This window comes from Carlito syrichta, unplaced genomic scaffold, assembly GCF_000164805.1.
Source record: "Carlito syrichta isolate Samal-C Ts95f unplaced genomic scaffold, Tarsius_syrichta-2.0.1 Scaffold303228, whole genome shotgun sequence".
Taxonomy (NCBI): domain Eukaryota; kingdom Metazoa; phylum Chordata; class Mammalia; order Primates; family Tarsiidae; genus Carlito; species Carlito syrichta.
In genome coordinates this window covers 21888-37782 of record NW_007247324.1, presented here as the reverse complement: position 1 = coordinate 37782, position 15895 = coordinate 21888, and the positions used below count along the sequence as shown (strand labels likewise).

General features: G+C 43.5%; 1 long non-coding RNA gene across 1 annotated transcript in view; it reads right to left on the bottom strand.

The window, feature by feature from the left end:
• Nucleotides 1–14042, bottom strand: part of LOC103260507 — a 36632-nt gene extending 22590 nt beyond the window's left edge. The window contains exon 1 of the long non-coding RNA XR_504294.1: nucleotides 13965–14042. This is a non-coding gene — a long non-coding RNA (uncharacterized LOC103260507). The remainder of the gene's footprint in view (nucleotides 1–13964) is intronic.
• Nucleotides 14043–15895: the final 1853 nt, after the last annotated feature.

Sequence of the window (15895 nt, the reverse complement as noted above, 5' to 3'; positions counted from 1 at the left end):
TCCTTAGACTGCCATGATGCTCTGAGTTCTGGTAACTTCGGAGGTGATTCTCCAACCCTGCTCCTTTCCCCATCCCACCCCCTTCAGCTCTGCCCTCTGCTGCAGAGTTTCATCTGTGGCCCAGTTCCTTCTGCTGGTCAGAACTGCTGCCCTTCGGAGGTGATTCAGGACACATGGAAAGACCACCACCACCAGCCCACCCAGGGAAGGAGAGGCAGAAGGACACTGTTCCTCCCCTTCCCCTTTCCAGGTCCGGCTCCATTCGAATGAGAAAAGTTAAATGGTTGGATAAAAAGAAAGTCAGCCTAAACCACACATGCCCCCTCCCTAAAAGCTGAGATAACCACCATACACTGCAGGGAGGCAGAGGCCGTGGCCTGATCGCTAGCCTCGAAGCTCCATTAGGAAAGGAAGCTCACAAAATGAAGTCACCTTGAGGGGCCCAGAGTTTTGAGATGAAACAGGTACTTCAGCAGGTTCTGGAGTAAAGTTGCCTGGGTCTGGATTTCAGCTCTACCATGGACTGCGTGGCTTGGACAAGCCACTTCTCAGCCTTAGCTTCCTCATACACAAAACTTAGGTAACAAAAACAACCTACTTTCATAGTGTTGGGGGCATTACATACACAATCTAGAACCTTTTTAAAAAATTGTGGCAAGCCAGGCTCGGTGGCTCAGCCTGTAATCCCGCACCTTTGGGAAGCTGAGGTGAGTGGATTGTCTGAGCCTGCGGGTTCGAGACCCGCCTGAGCAACTTGGCAAGACCTCATCTCTACAATAAATCAAAAATTAGCCAGGCGTGGTAGTGCGTACCTGTAGTTCCAGCTACTTGGAAGGCTGAGGCAGAAGGATCGCTGGAGCCCAGCAGGTCGAGGCTGTGGTGGCCGGGAGTGGCCGCTGCACTCCAGTCTGGGCAACAGAGTGAGACTCCAACTCAAGAAAAAAAAAATTGTGGCAAAATATATAACATAAAATTTGCCATATTAACCAGTTTTAAGTATACAGTTCAGTGGCATTAAGCACATTTTACAATGTTGTGCAACCATCTCCAGAACTTGTTGTCTGGCAAAACTACAACTCTGCCCCCAATAAACAGTAACTTCCTATTCCCCTCTTGCCCAGCTGCTGGCAACCATCATTCTTTCTATCTCTATGATTTTAACTGCATTAGGTAGCTTATGTTAGTGGAAGCATACAGTATATATCTCTTCGTAACTTGTTTATTTCACTTAGCATAATGTCCTGAAGGTTCATCTATGTTGTAGCTTACTGCAGAATTTCTGTCCTTATTTTTAAGGCTGAAGTTTTAAGGCTCCACTGTATGTATATAGCACACTTTGTTTACTCACTCATCTGTTGATACGTGGGATGCTTCTTTCTCTCAGCTGTAGTGAATCAGGTTGCTGTGAGCGTTGAGTGTACAAATACCTGTTTGTATCTCTGCTTTCAATTCTTCTGGGCATATACACAGAAGCAAAATTGTTGCATTGTATGATAATTCTATTTCCAATTGTTTGAGGAACTATCATACTGTTTCCATAGTGGCTACACCATTTAATATTCCCAGCAATGGTGCAGAAGGGTTCCAATTTCTCTACATCCTCTCCAATACTTCTCATTTACTGCTTTTCTAATAGCCATCTTAATGGGTATGAGGTGGTATCTCATTATGGGTTTTGATTTGCATTTCCCTTATGATTAGTGATGTTGAGCATCCTTTATATGTATACTGACCATTTGTGTATCTTCTTTCAAGAATTGTCTGTTCAAGCCCATTTTAAGATATAGAGATGTTGTTGAGGCAATCTATAATCTTTTTTTTGCTTTTGAGTTAGAGTACAGGGGCACGATCATGGCCACTGCAGCATCGACCTGCTCGGCTCAGGTGATCCTTCCACCTCACCCTTCCAAGTAGCTGGAACCATAGGCACCTGCCACCACACCCAGCTAATTTTTGATTTATTGAAGAGATGAGGTCTCACCAAGTTGCCCAGGCTGGTCTTGAAACCTTGGACTCAAGGAATCCTCTCGCCTCAGCTTCCCAAAGTGCTGGTATTACAGGTGGCACCCAGCCAATCTATAATCTTTACATCCCAATCCTGCAAAACGCAGGATGTTTCCAAGTAAACTAAACCTCATTTTAACAATGTTCCCTTGGAACAAGGTCCTTGAATGTGGTCTAAAACAGAACATCCTCACACTGAAATCTGCATTGTAACAAATAGGTTTATAGTAAGGATATGGTTGTGTATTAGAGGCTGTTATCTAAACAGCAGTGATCAGTCATTCATTATTTTACAGAAAGTAGTTTTACAATATTGCAAGAAACAAGACAGAAATACCAGGTAACTTATAAGGAATGTTGTTCTGATTTTGAAGATTGTTTAATAATAAAATGCATTATTTATGAGATGTTCATTAGCAGATTTTACCTTCTGAGGTTAGGCATTTTACTTGAAGCCAGGAGAATAAGGAGAATAGACCCTTTTCCAAAAACTTGCATGTCTAGATGTATGTATTCCTTTTTTTAGGGTCTACATTTTAAGGTAATGAAGCATTCTGGGTATTGCTAAGGATTCAAGAAACATACAGAATGTCATTCTGCCCTCAAAGAGTTTTACTGAAGAGACAATTCACTCAATTAGCAAGTAGTGATAAAAGATGACAAAATATAATGAAGTGTTAAACTTTGTGATATAAATTCTAAGTATCTAAGTGTTTTTAGAATGGCAAGATAAATGTAATTATGTGTATGAGTAAGGATTATTAGAAGAGATAAAACTTAACTAGACCCTTAGGGGATGGGAAAAATTTGCATATATAGACAGGCATTCTGTATGTCGGCAAAAAGAATAAACAAAGGTAGACATAAAAAATTCACTGACTCATCTAGTCAATTGGTATTTCCTTTTTTGTTGTTATTTCTTTGGTTACTTTATTATTCTTCCTTTTTGTTTCTCTCTTATCAATCAGAATTTCTTAAACCCCTACTATGTGTTGGGCATTTGCTAGGTCCTGAGGTTTCAGAGTCAAACTGAACCTGCCTTCGTCTTCAGGGAGTCATAGCCTACTGGAGGGAACAGTCAATGAGTCCATCAAGATTCCAGAGTGTTGTCAAAGCTGGATGGAGGTAAGCACAGAGTTCTGTGGAGCAGTGTCAAAAGCATCAGAATCACATTAGGCGTGAGGATAGGGTAGAGCTGGATAGGAGAAAAGAAGCTGAGCACAAACAAGAGTGAGGCACACTGGGAGGGAAAGGGCAAAAGCCCGGAGATGGCACCTGGATAGAGGACATTGTGTGTAAGTAAAGGAGCAGAGAACAAGGAGCCATGATGGGGGACAACACCACTAGCTGCCACGAGTTTCAGGAAGTATCATCTCTGCCACCTGCTTTCCAAAGATAAAAGACCTGGTCTCAGGGTCCTTGCTGAAGAACACAACTAGTTCTTATCAGGCAATCAGTTGAGAGAAGCTATATTTAGGACTGCTGAAGACACATGCAATTCACCCGATCCTCTAAATAATCATTACTTACCCTAGGGTTATGTCGACCACAAAGACACTTAGACTATATTCATTTTGTCCCTTCACAAAAATGTCTTCACTGATGTGTACTATAACATTTTACCTTTGTGTGGTTCATGCCAAGATGTAGCCATGTGAACCACATAGCTGCGGTGGCTTGCTGACTACTAAGCTACGACTGAATGCTTCTCAGTTGTTACCAGTTGACTGCTTCTTCGTTTGGTGTCCCTAAGTGAAGTATGTAAAACACTTCCTTTAGAATAAGTACTAGGAAAAAGTTTGATTTTTCCCCAGAGTATTTCTTCCTTTTGGATAATGAGAACTATATTCTCCAATTTATCACATTTCCCTGTTTGCCCTGGCTGTTAGGAAACTTAGAACCAAATTTCACCTCAATTACTGTAGATTTATTTGGCTTTATATCTGAAAATTTTGAATCATCTTGTTTTGTGGCCCTGATATTCCCTTTATATTTTATTATTTTGTTTTATTGAATGTGGTTTTATATTTTAAGACTATATGCTATAGACGTAAAAAATCTATGCTGTACCTGCCTAGTTACAATCCCATATGATGAAAATTGCCAGAAATGTATGTATGGGCAGTTCTGCATCACAGTCACGCTACCCTAGTGCCAGGCTGGCATCTGTCGGGAAGGCACAGCCGACTACGGTATTTTTGGCCAGCTATGGCCCGGGAGAGAGGGCGCTGCCTCCAGAGGCACTGTGCTGGATGAACAAATGGGAAGTATCTAATTGTGCCTTCTGAAAACTGAACGCAAAGACAGGATAAACCTTCCCAGAGAGTCACATTATGAACATGGCAGAGCTGTTACCTGGAAACAAGGGAAAGGAAGTCCTGGCCTTAGGAAAGGACTCACGGAGCTGCTGGGAGGCCAGTAGAGCTGCTAAATATCCCCACGAGGATGCAGGTTTTCATGGGTTCTGGCTCTTGAGACTATTTCCTCCCACATTTATGTACAATAGTTTCCCTTGCTAGAGGTGCACTGAGGGTATCTCTCCTCTCAATAATCAAAAGGTCACTGCAAAGCCTCTATGTAGAAAGAGGGTTATGTACAGGCACAACGGTGATTTACTTGGGAGAATAATAAAAAGGATGAATACATATAAAACAGAAGGCCTGAGCAGAGTCATATTTCTAAGAGTTGCAGTTTTAAAAATTCCATATTCCAATATCCAATTAAAAAATATGAACAATTAATTACCTAATATAATCTGAAGCTCAGCCACAGCAAGTTACAAAACTCCTACCACATTCTGAAATACCTTCATTTGGGCTTGTCACAGGTCTTAATTTCCTCGGAAGCAAATCACAAGTGAATGTGGGGGAGAACCTCCAAGTCACTTTACAGTCCATTAGACATGAAAAAGAATGATTCATCTAACTAATAACAACAAACACACAAATAAATAATAGTACTATTACAACTTCTACCCAGCTGACTTTTTCCTGCACCTCGTCATCTTAAAGTCAAGTTTTTTAGCTTCTTTCCCCATTTTATCCTGGGAATACAAGCTATGTTTCATTATAGCTAAAGGAGTATTCCATGTATTCCAGCTGTTCCTCTCTGGCATCAGGTAGCCAGAAAGCCTGCAGGCAGGCTTTAGGAAGAGAGCCCTTGGCACCTCTGGTGCTGACCAGAAATACCTGCACGCTCGGAAGATGAGAAGAAAGAAGTGTAAGAGATCACTGTTTTAGTTATTGATGCTCTTCATTCTGAGATTTAAGGGAATCTGAGTCTTTTTCTTTATAACCACAGTATGAAAGAATAAAGGATAAAAATCAATGCCGATCATGCCAACAGAGTGCTACACTTCAAGTCATCATTTCCAAGCCCTGCAGTTAGACACCTGCACTCTTTGGGGCCCAGTTTGAACACTACAGATCAGGCAAGCAGAGGTGTAAATATTTCCATGTGTGCAGCTTGCTTTTTCCAAAGACTGGCAAGGCTTAGCATGTCGTTTCTTTCTTTAGAACTTCCAGGAGCAATTACGACCTGAAGACATAAGGAGGTTGAAGCAAAGGCATGTGGCTGGAACGGGCATCCCACTGGAACTAGCAGCAGGTGTGTGGGTTCTGGGGTGGACAGCCACAGAGCACAGACTGACAACCTGGACTGATAAGTGTGGAGGTTCACACAGCCAGCAGTGTTAGCCGGTCACCTGTGCAGTGCAGGACTACAAGAACAGACTGGATCTGTTCTGCCTGAAGTGAAGCGTTGTTATACAGGGCCGTATGATTCTGCTGCAAGACACAGCGGTAGGTACAGATCTAACAATCCTGGTGCCAGGCATTTTTTCCAGGAGGTGGTGTGCTTCCTGTAATATAAGCATACTTTGAGAAAGAGGCCACTGCACTCCTCTCCTCTCTTTTTAACAAAGTAGTAATTGTTAACAATTGAAGAATCATCACTCCTTTCTTGGGATTTTGCCAGTTCAGCAAGAGACCATATCAATTCTTAGATGCTATCTTTCTCAATAGCCTATTTCTTAATCCATTTCAGAAATGGAGTTCTCTGGTTTTCTTTAAGGCAAATGAACCCCCTTTAGGTAGGTTCTTAGAGGTACCCCCACTCTTCCCACAGACTAGAAGCCAGGTTGTCTTCTCCCTGACTTCCAACCAGGTTGTTCAGCTACACTTGAGTTTTGCATCTGAATGTAGAAACAGAAACTAAGTGAAATGAAGGAGGCTCAAGATAGGAAAGCAAGAAATCCAATGGCCAGGTGATCTGGCTATGTCAGGGACCCACATCCTTCTTGAGTGGCTGCAGTCAGAACAACGCTAGCAAAACACATACTGTGAAAACATCATACAGCCTATGATGAAGTGCTATACCAGTGGCTTAGCAAACCTAATGCATGTGTTTTTCTTAGTTTGGGAAAATTAAAGGTATTTTTCCTCTTGGTGTTAGCTCTAAGAATATACATGCTAAGCCGGGCTCGGTGGCTCAGCCTGTAATCCCGCGCCTTTGGGAGGCTGAGGTGAGTGGATTGCCTGAGCCCGCGGGTTCAAGACCCGCCTGGGCAGCAAGACCTCATCTCTACAATAAATCAAAAAAATCAGCTGGGCGTGGTAGCGCATGCCTGTAATTCCAGCTACTCGGAAGGCTGAGGCGGAAGGACTGCCGGAGCCCAGCAGGTCGAGGTTGAAGCAAAGGCATGTGGCCGGGAGCGGCCACTGCACTCCAGTCTGGGCGACAGAGTGAGACTCCAACTCAAAAAAAAAAAAAAAAAGAATATACATGCTGGATATGGAATGTTGAAGTTGGTATGGCCACAGGAGATGAAAACAAGGCTTGGAAGGAAGGTGTAACTTGTTCTCACAGATCCCAGAGAAGGGGTCATCATATGCCATGCAGAGTCATGAGGAAAGCGCCAGTGTTGGTCAGGAGGCAAAAGACAGGATTTGTGGGGGAGTCTAGGTCAGAACCTATATTGGGGTAACCGTGGGAAGGTCAAGGCAGTTTTGGATAACTAATAACTCCAGCGGGCTTTGGGCTCTAGAGATGGAAGCTAGTTGCCTGGCACCTGGCCCTGAGACGATTTAGGTGTGTGAGTTAGACCAGGAGGTCGGGGTAGAGACCGTCTGATTTGCATATAGAAGGTGTGCTCATGGATAGGTTGTGACTACCTTTAGGAATTAACTAGCCCTGGGAGGGGCATGCTCTCCCTGGGTCTGTAAGGACTCCAAATACCAGAGCATCATGAATACAGAAAATAAAAAAATACAGTTAATGCAATTGGCCCTGTAATGGATAGGTACCAAACAGACAAATGCAGAATCTATGAAAACAAAGAACAATGTCTGTATTTAAGTATGTCACTTGCCTAAGCAGCACACAGGAGTCTTAGACAGGCTTGGGTTCCTATTATCCTGCAAAGCGGTTCCCTCCATCCTTTGATAAGCACAACTAATGTTCTCTAGCATTATAAAACACGCTATTCACATTCTTGAATCTAATCTGCCTGCCTCCCTAAACCCACATTCGAAGAGGGTCACAGTCACAGCTGGTGATGACATTCGTGTGTGATATGGTTCCAGGGACCTCTGTCACTTACACGGCATGCACGATGGCAAGTATCTGCGGCTGATGGGCTGTCTGCCTCACTTTGTAAAGGACCCGATTTCCCTGCTTAAGAGAGCAAGTCCACCGCCCTCCCCCACTGCAGGCTGGGGGCCTGCCTTCAGCTTCCCGGTGACACGGCACAGGGGAGTTGGACTTATGAAACCCACTGCCCTGCTCTGCCGTCTCTGTCCATACACACTTGGCCTGTTGTTTCAACACCTCAGTTAATCCCAAAGCACAGCATCAGCCATTGCTAGCTTATGTTCAGCCAAGGGCCAGCAGGGCTGTGTTTGTTGAAAGATGGGCTCTGTCCCAAGACTCCTTTGCTGATGGCCCTATTTTGCCATGTAATGTTAAGGCTGGATTGTAAGGAATACTAAGAAAGAGGGTCAAGGAAAGTGATATTACAACCGTGGCAGGTCTGAGTCTCAGAGTTCTGGAAACGAATGAACATGAATACTTCTTGGCAGGCCATCAGTTTGGTTTGGAACTTGATGTCACATTCATTCTTCTGGCTGCTGGTCTCTGAAGGAAATGTTGACCTTCTCACTTTAGATTTCTATATTTTATTAGTTGTTCATCATTGGACAGGCTGCGTGGTATCAGAATTAAAGGACCCCTGGCTAAGCATCACCAATAGAACTCTGGTTGTTTTCAGTTTCTCTAGTACATGTTGGTGGATGACCAAGCCTTGGATTTGGTGTTCCCTTCTCTCTTCTCATTCCTTTCTGGAAAGAGTTTAGATGGGCTGAAGAAAGATATTTGAAGCTTGCCGGTCCAATGTAAATGAATCTTGTGGTGGGTAAATAATTTTCCTCTCTCCTTTACTTCCTGGGGGATTCTGATGAATAATTCTTCTCAAATAAGTTTATAAATATTCTCCTAGTGGTAAGAAGTGTATTAGGCTCACAGCAGGTGTGCCATTAATGCGTTAGTGTATAGGGCAGAGCAAAGAGATAAGGTATCACCTAAGCCTTGAAATTTCACAGAATTTTCTGGAAGATTTTGAAGGCCCATAGCTGGGAACAAAATACCAAGGGCAGCGTTGGTGAAGTATAGATACAGCTTCATAAAACTGAGTTAGACCATTCCTTCAATGTATGAGCTCTTTTTGGATGGGTGTAGAGTGAGGATTATATGAGGGGGATCCCCAAAAACCTTGTAGTACAGGCTTTCCCCTCAGTGTTCTAAGAACCCATCAGTTTCAGTGTACCAGCTAGCATTGCTATAAGAGGCTGAGTTCAGTTTCAGTGAATTTTTTTTGAAGATTCTTTCAACACGTTTGTTCATTTCATGGTGGGTGGTTTATGAGTGCATCTGTCCACACTGCACTGAGTGTTCAAAAGTTTTTTGACCAAAACCAGTCCCATCCTCCCTATTCACCCGATTTTGCCCTGAGTGACTTTTGTCTTTTGTTTCCCCAGATGAAAAAAGTCCTCAAAGCGAAATGTTTTGCTGATATGGAAGAGGTGAAGCAAAAAATGGCAGAAGTAGGCATCAAAAACTGCTTTGAGCAGTGAAAAAAGCACCTCGATAGGTGTACTGCATCAAACGGAGAGTACTTGGGAGGTGACTGAAGTTTAAACATATAAGAATAAATACATAATTTTAATAAATAATTTCAAACCCTTTTAGTTTGTTTTGCTACTAACTATAGCATATGTTTATTTTAAATAACTCAGCAAAAGCATAATTAATTCATCAACTTTGCAAAAAAAAACAAACAGTTCCCTCCCTGCCTTCCATATCTGAAAGTTCAGTTCACAAACTACCTAACTCTAGTCTAAATGAATGAATAATAAATATCCACTCTCTTTTGAGACTATTACAACCTGACCTTCAAATATCATGTTTTCCCATATATTCTGTTACACTTTACCTGTGATAACGCAATTATGGCTTTAAGTGTCTTTGTCTCAAAGTTCCCACAATTTTAAACGAAAGCCGGTAGTAATCAGTAGAGAAATTTCTTACTGCCGCAGTGCCACCTACTGGTAGACCATTACAGGAGCAAGCTATTTGGAGGTCAACTTTGACCCAAGGTTTTGGGGCATCCTTCTGAGCTTTGGTTTTACAAAGCCCCAACTTCACTGTCATTTTGAGAAGCTATCACTTCTCTTGACAGTGTCTAAGTCTCTTGCTGTGGCACAAAGTCAGCAAGTGAAAATGTCAAAAAAACATGCTCATATTCTTACTGTTACCTTAAATTGGCCCTGACTTCACCACTTTGATTTTCTCTGTCCTATAACTGTAGCAAGGGCTCCAGATTGTGTGGGCAAGGGTTTGGCTCTGGCGAAAATAACCTGGGGAGCTTCCAAAGATCCTGAAAAATGGAAAAAAAGATCCCTACTTAACACTATATTTCATCTTGGCCCAAAGGACAAGAGGTAAAATCTAAAACTAGGTTACGGGGATCACTGTCCTCCCAGATGCCGCCACCCCACTTCCTACCAAGCACCAAATCCATGGCCTCTCTTTTGCTTCCAAACAGTGTACGAGCAGGTAATCAACCCAAATTCTTACCCCTCTGGCTCTGGAGAGAGAAGGTTTGGGAGCAATACAGGGTATATTTAGAGCAAGTTTCTCAAGAGCTTTATTTATTTTTATTTTTAAGCGATTATACTCCAGATCCACCCAGGAGCTCCAACAACTGAATAACGCATGGTGAAAAGGCTAAGAATGTGATAATGAAAATAGGTCATTCCACTGAGAGCTGCCAGGCAAATAATTTCACTTGAGAGTTAAAGTGACTTCTAGATCCTTAGGGTTTAAGCTCCACTGGGCTCACTTTATATTAAAATACCTTCCTTTCTCTTGTTGTCTTAGACACAATAAAGTGGGCAGGCATAGTCATATTGCTGTGCTGCTGCTCATTCCCATGCAAACAGCACAAAGCCATGGGGCACTGCACCTGGGCCAGGAACAATCAACATTTCATAAAAACACTGTTTCTCCCTTCTAGTAAATTTATCACTGATTTTCACAAGGTGGCAAGTAAGGCCCCGTCCACCAACTACAGGCCCACAAGAACTTAAAAACAGAAGGGAAGAGGTGAGAGTTGGGCTCCAGGACTGGAAAGCTTAATGAGAAGTGCAGGGGCGGGGATGAGGGATGAAGGCTGTGGGCGTGGCTTCAGCGTCCTACAGTAATGGTAGTTGACATGATCCAACCAGCACAAGAGAAATGCCAGCTATCTAATCTGTCGCTCTCTGCTATTTCAGCTTGCCACCACCACTGCAGAACTCCAGAAGCAACACCGTGGTATAAAGAAGGGAAGCCAGCCACTGGTGCCGGGCCAGCGGTGCTCACTTGCATCCTCCTCAGATTTCCCAAATTGCTGACTCTACACTTGCCCTCCCACATCAGATTTTGAATATATAGCCTGAGGTAGGAAAATCAAGGAAAAGCAATATTCATGGAGCATTCCAGGCATTCTAACTCTTCTAGGAGCTTCCATATTCAGGACCTCATGTAATGCTCCTAAGAAAAGAAAGGCACTGGTCCATCATCAACAGGAAAGAACTCCGGGTGGCTTTTCAACAGGGCCCCGGGATGAACTATACTATCTCATTCAGACGTGCTGAGAAGCAAAGTCACACAGCTTCAAGTCAGACATACGCTACATTCAGGGACTCATTAATGCCATGTTTAACCAACTGAGTTACCTGGACTGATGAGTAAAGACCTTTGAAAGACAGTTTAGGGATTCCTGTAGAGATATAAGCTTCCCAAGTCTCAGGGAGAAGTGTAAGCTTTCAGAGTTATGATGGAGGTTCTTCTTGCAGGTTTAAAGGAAAATGTTGCTATTAGCAACCTAACGTTTTGGGGGAAAAAAAGTGTCCCTTTTCATAGAACACTTGCAACACAGAAAACACGTAGTTTGTAACTAAAACACTGATGTGCCAGGCAGTCACTTACTAACTATATAAATGACTAGGATAGACTTGGTTACTAATACTACGAAGGTAAACTGTTTATTGGGAAGTATAGGCAATGCCTGAGCCTTACTATATCATGCTTCTCGGTGCTTCTTCAACTAAGGATCGGGACCACCAGGAAAATCAGAGTTCAAGGAGTTTAGAAGCCCGGAGTCATTTGGTGACAAAGGCATAACATAACAGGCTACTTAAAAGAGGAAAGAAGAATCATCTGTTTGTCACGTTAATGTAGAAGTAAGAGAAAAAGTCAGTATTAGGAGCCAGGAAGAAGTACAACTTCTTGTTCTGTGGTGTTATGCTGATACCAGACTGAGCATGAGTGTCACAAAATCTTCTGAATAACTTCACCAAGAGGCAGAAAACACTAATTCAAGGTCAAGATGCTGCAAGTGTGACTCACCAACCTCTTAAATGTCCAGTTTGCTCAGCCAGAATGCAAGTGGAGCTCAACTCAATACTAATTTATCATCAGACATGCAGATGAAGGAGTCAGGGTTTCCCGGATCTCCTAGACTGGGTCAACTTCTCCAGCTTAGGCAAATTTGAAGAGCTGAAAATTTGAAGGGGCTCTAACAGCTGTATCTCATGGAAATCCTTCCAACTTTGCCACAATTCTCTGACCCATCCTTTCTCAATCCATAGCAATTTCAGGGAAAAATTTTACTTCCTTAAAAATAACTACCATGTCCTAGTAATTATTTTTACTATTAAGGGGGTTTAGCAGATACTCATCAAATATTTCTTGAGTTCAGGGCCAAAGATTTTCAGTGGAGAACACATCTTTGTTCTCTTATCTCAGTATTACCTGACCTGGGGGTAGTTACAGCGCCCTCGCATGTACACGGCCTCATTTAGTCCTCATAATAAGCCTAAGGGATATAAGTAATTATCTCCAGGACACAGTCAAGTAACTGGGCTTCTCGAAGATCTTATACTCAATTTAAGGTATGTTATGCCAACCTTCTCCCACCTCCACTCCTGCCTGAAGCTCCTAAGCGGCTCCTTACTGCTGTCAGGAAAACTACCAAGTTCATTGTGTGACTCATACACAGGCCCTGCCACCTCACAAGCTTTTCTCTGGCTACTCCCTGCTTATGCCCCTGTCCCTGCCACACTGATGCGTGGGGCTCATGGAACACGGCCCCAGGCTTCAGCTCGTGCTGTTCCCTCCTCCTGGAACTCCTCTAGCTCCACGCTGCCCCTCTCCTGGCTGACCTGTCCATAGCTGAGTCTCAGTATAGATGTTTCTTCTCCTAGAATGCCCGCTCCAGTTCCTAAAAACCTGGGCTTGACAGCTTGGGTTCAAACACTGCCCCATTTACTGGCAGTACGACTTGAGACAAGTTTGTTTCTTTTTTCTTTTTTGAGTCGGGGTCTCACTCTATCGTTCTGTTGCCCAGGCTGGAGTGAAGAGGCATAATCATGGCTCACTGCAGCCTCAACCTCCTGGGCTCAGAAGATCCTTTAACCTCAGCCTCCTGAGTAGCTGAGACTACAGGCATGTGCCACCATGCCTGGCTTATTTAATACACATTTCATAATCTGTCTGTGCCTTTATTTCATCATCCATAAATGGGAAATATCGTTCCTACATTATGTCTGCTTAGTGAACAAATGACATGTAAAGCATGCAGAACCATGCCTGACAAACAACAAATGCTCCGCTGGTGTCTACCTTGAGCACATTTCCTGCTGGCTTTCCTATCCCCTGGAGTCTGTAAGTGCCCTGAGAGTGGTGATTGTCTTGTTTATCTTACAAGGCCCTAGTGCCCGGCATGCTGCTAGCTCCACAATAAATATCTGTGGAACTGAATCGAAGTCTCTGATTACTTGTCAGTGCATTTACTAATTATTATTCATAGGAAACTGGCTCTGGACAACATTGCCTAAAGCAGCATATGCACCGACGCTGAAAGGTTCTGGGCTCTTCATATCAACCTGTTGGCAGACCATGACATCAGAACGACCAGACCCAGGGCACAGGGCAGTGCTCTCGCTCCATGTCTAACTTCCTAAAGCTCCTCAGCTTCCTGAACCTCAGTGTCCTCATGTGGAAGGGGATGAGATCTACCTCCCAGGGGGGTTGTGAGAACTAAGTGAGAGACATAACATGTAGAAAGACAATATAAATAGAAAAATATCAGTCACATACAGGGCATTTTTACCAAATGTTACAAATCTGAGAGCATTCAATAAGACTGGGAAGTTTCATTTATCCCAACCTAGTTCTAGAAAATGCCTATCCTAGGCTGTCAAGATTATTTTTAAAAGGAATGTAAAAAATGCCCATTTGCCAATGCTCTAAGAGCCTGGACGCTTCATTCTTGGAACTGGAACTCTCTTAGGGGCAGAAGAGGGTATGCCAAGCCCAGCACCTTCCCTGCCTCCACTGTGGGGAAGCTGGTGCCCACTCACCTGTGGAGCTGGTGATGGGCACAAAGGCTGCAGAGGGAAGGCTGCCCTGGAGTCCACTCAGCTGCCCGTCTGTGGAGGACCCTCTGAAACACAAAGGAGCATGGTCAGGCCTGCACCCGGAGAGGCAAGATCAGCGTAGGCCCTTCAGCGGCCTCACTGCCTGATCTTGGGGTTTCCTCTTGTGTGGCTCATTCCCCTGCTTCCTTCTAGACTTTGTTCAAATGTCATCTTACCAGAGAAGACAATGACCAACTCATACCATTCTTCTGAAGTATCACATTCTCCCCACTGCATGCAGTTTCAAGAAAGTACAGGCTTTGATCACTGTGTGTCTCCAGTTCCTGGAATAGTGCCTGACACTTAACAAGTACTCCATAAATAATTGTTTATTGAATGACTAAATTAAGTTCCCAGCATTGACTTAGATAAATCATGAGAAAACACTTTGTTTTTTGTGAGTTGGGTCTGACTCTGTTGCACAGGTTCAAGTGCAGTGACATGCTCACAGCTCACCACTGCCTCAATTTTCTGGGCTCAAGTGATCCCCTCACCTCAACTTCCTAAGTTGCTTTGACTACAGTTACACACAACCATGTCCAGCTAATTTTTTAATTTTTTTGTAGAGACGGGTCTCACTACATTGCCCAGGCTGGTCTCAAGCTTCTGTGATCCTCCCGCCTCAGCCTAGAAAACATACTTTTTAAAAACCAAGTTTCACATAGAACAGTAATTATCAACTGGGAAAGGGAGGAGAGACACAGTCCCATCCTCTGACCACAGGACATCCGGCAACTCAAGACATTTGTAGTTCACACAACCATGGGGTACTGCTGGCAGCTGGTGGGTGGAGGCCAGGGATGTCGCTAAGCATCCCACAGTGCACAGGGCAATGCCCCAACAAATAATTACCCAGTCCTATGATGCCAAGGTTGAGAAACTGTGACACAGCACCACCTCTCATGGCAACTTCTACAAGAGATAGGGCAGGGTATATTTGATTCTTTGGGCAGAGGCTCCCCAGCCATATGTCTCAGCTATTCTAGGACTTCTGTTCACACCCAAATTTACAAGAAAAAAAATTCTGGAATGAATCTGATGCCCTACAGACCACAAGTCTCCCTGTTATAGGCTCTCCCAGTTTTTTTGCTGTTGTTGTTTGGTTTTTCTGTTTGTTTGTTTTTGAGTCTGGGTCTTACTCTGTTGTCTAGACTAGAGTGCAGTAGCACAATCATGGCTCACCATAGCCTCGACCTCCTGGGCTCAAGAGATCCTCCTGCCTCAGCCTCATGAGTAACCAGGACTACAGGCATACACCACCACAACCCAGCTAAATTGTTTTTCCCGATTTTTTGTAGAGATGAGGTCTATGTTGCCTAAGTTGGTCTCGAGCTCCTGGGTTCAAGCAATCCCCCTGCCCCAGCCTCCCAAAGTGCGGGGATTTCAGATATGAGTCACTGCAGCCAGCCTATAATTCTTTCATTGCATTTACCAACATTTTAATTATGAAAGCATATAACCGGTTGCCTAGTATCCACCACCCTTGCTAGAATGTAAGACAAAGACTGTACTAATCTTATTCACTGCTGTATCCATAGCTCCTAATATTGCATTTTGCGTATATCAACTATTTAGTAAATATTTCCTGAAAGAATTTGACCCACGGTGTCCATAAATACATTTATTTGTTGGGCCCATCTACCCTGATTTTAGATGACATGGAAAAATGTTATCTGGGATATCAAAGCTTTCATGTGCTCAGGTCTTTGTTGTTGTTGAGCAACATCCAACCCACCCTTCCCACTCCTCTCCCAACACTAGTTTCCCATTCACTGATTCACAAGAAAACACTTATTATGCATTTCCTTTGCTCAGTGCTTGCAAGTAAACACATGATGCAAACTGTGTGATAAATGCTGAGGAGAAAAAGCGCT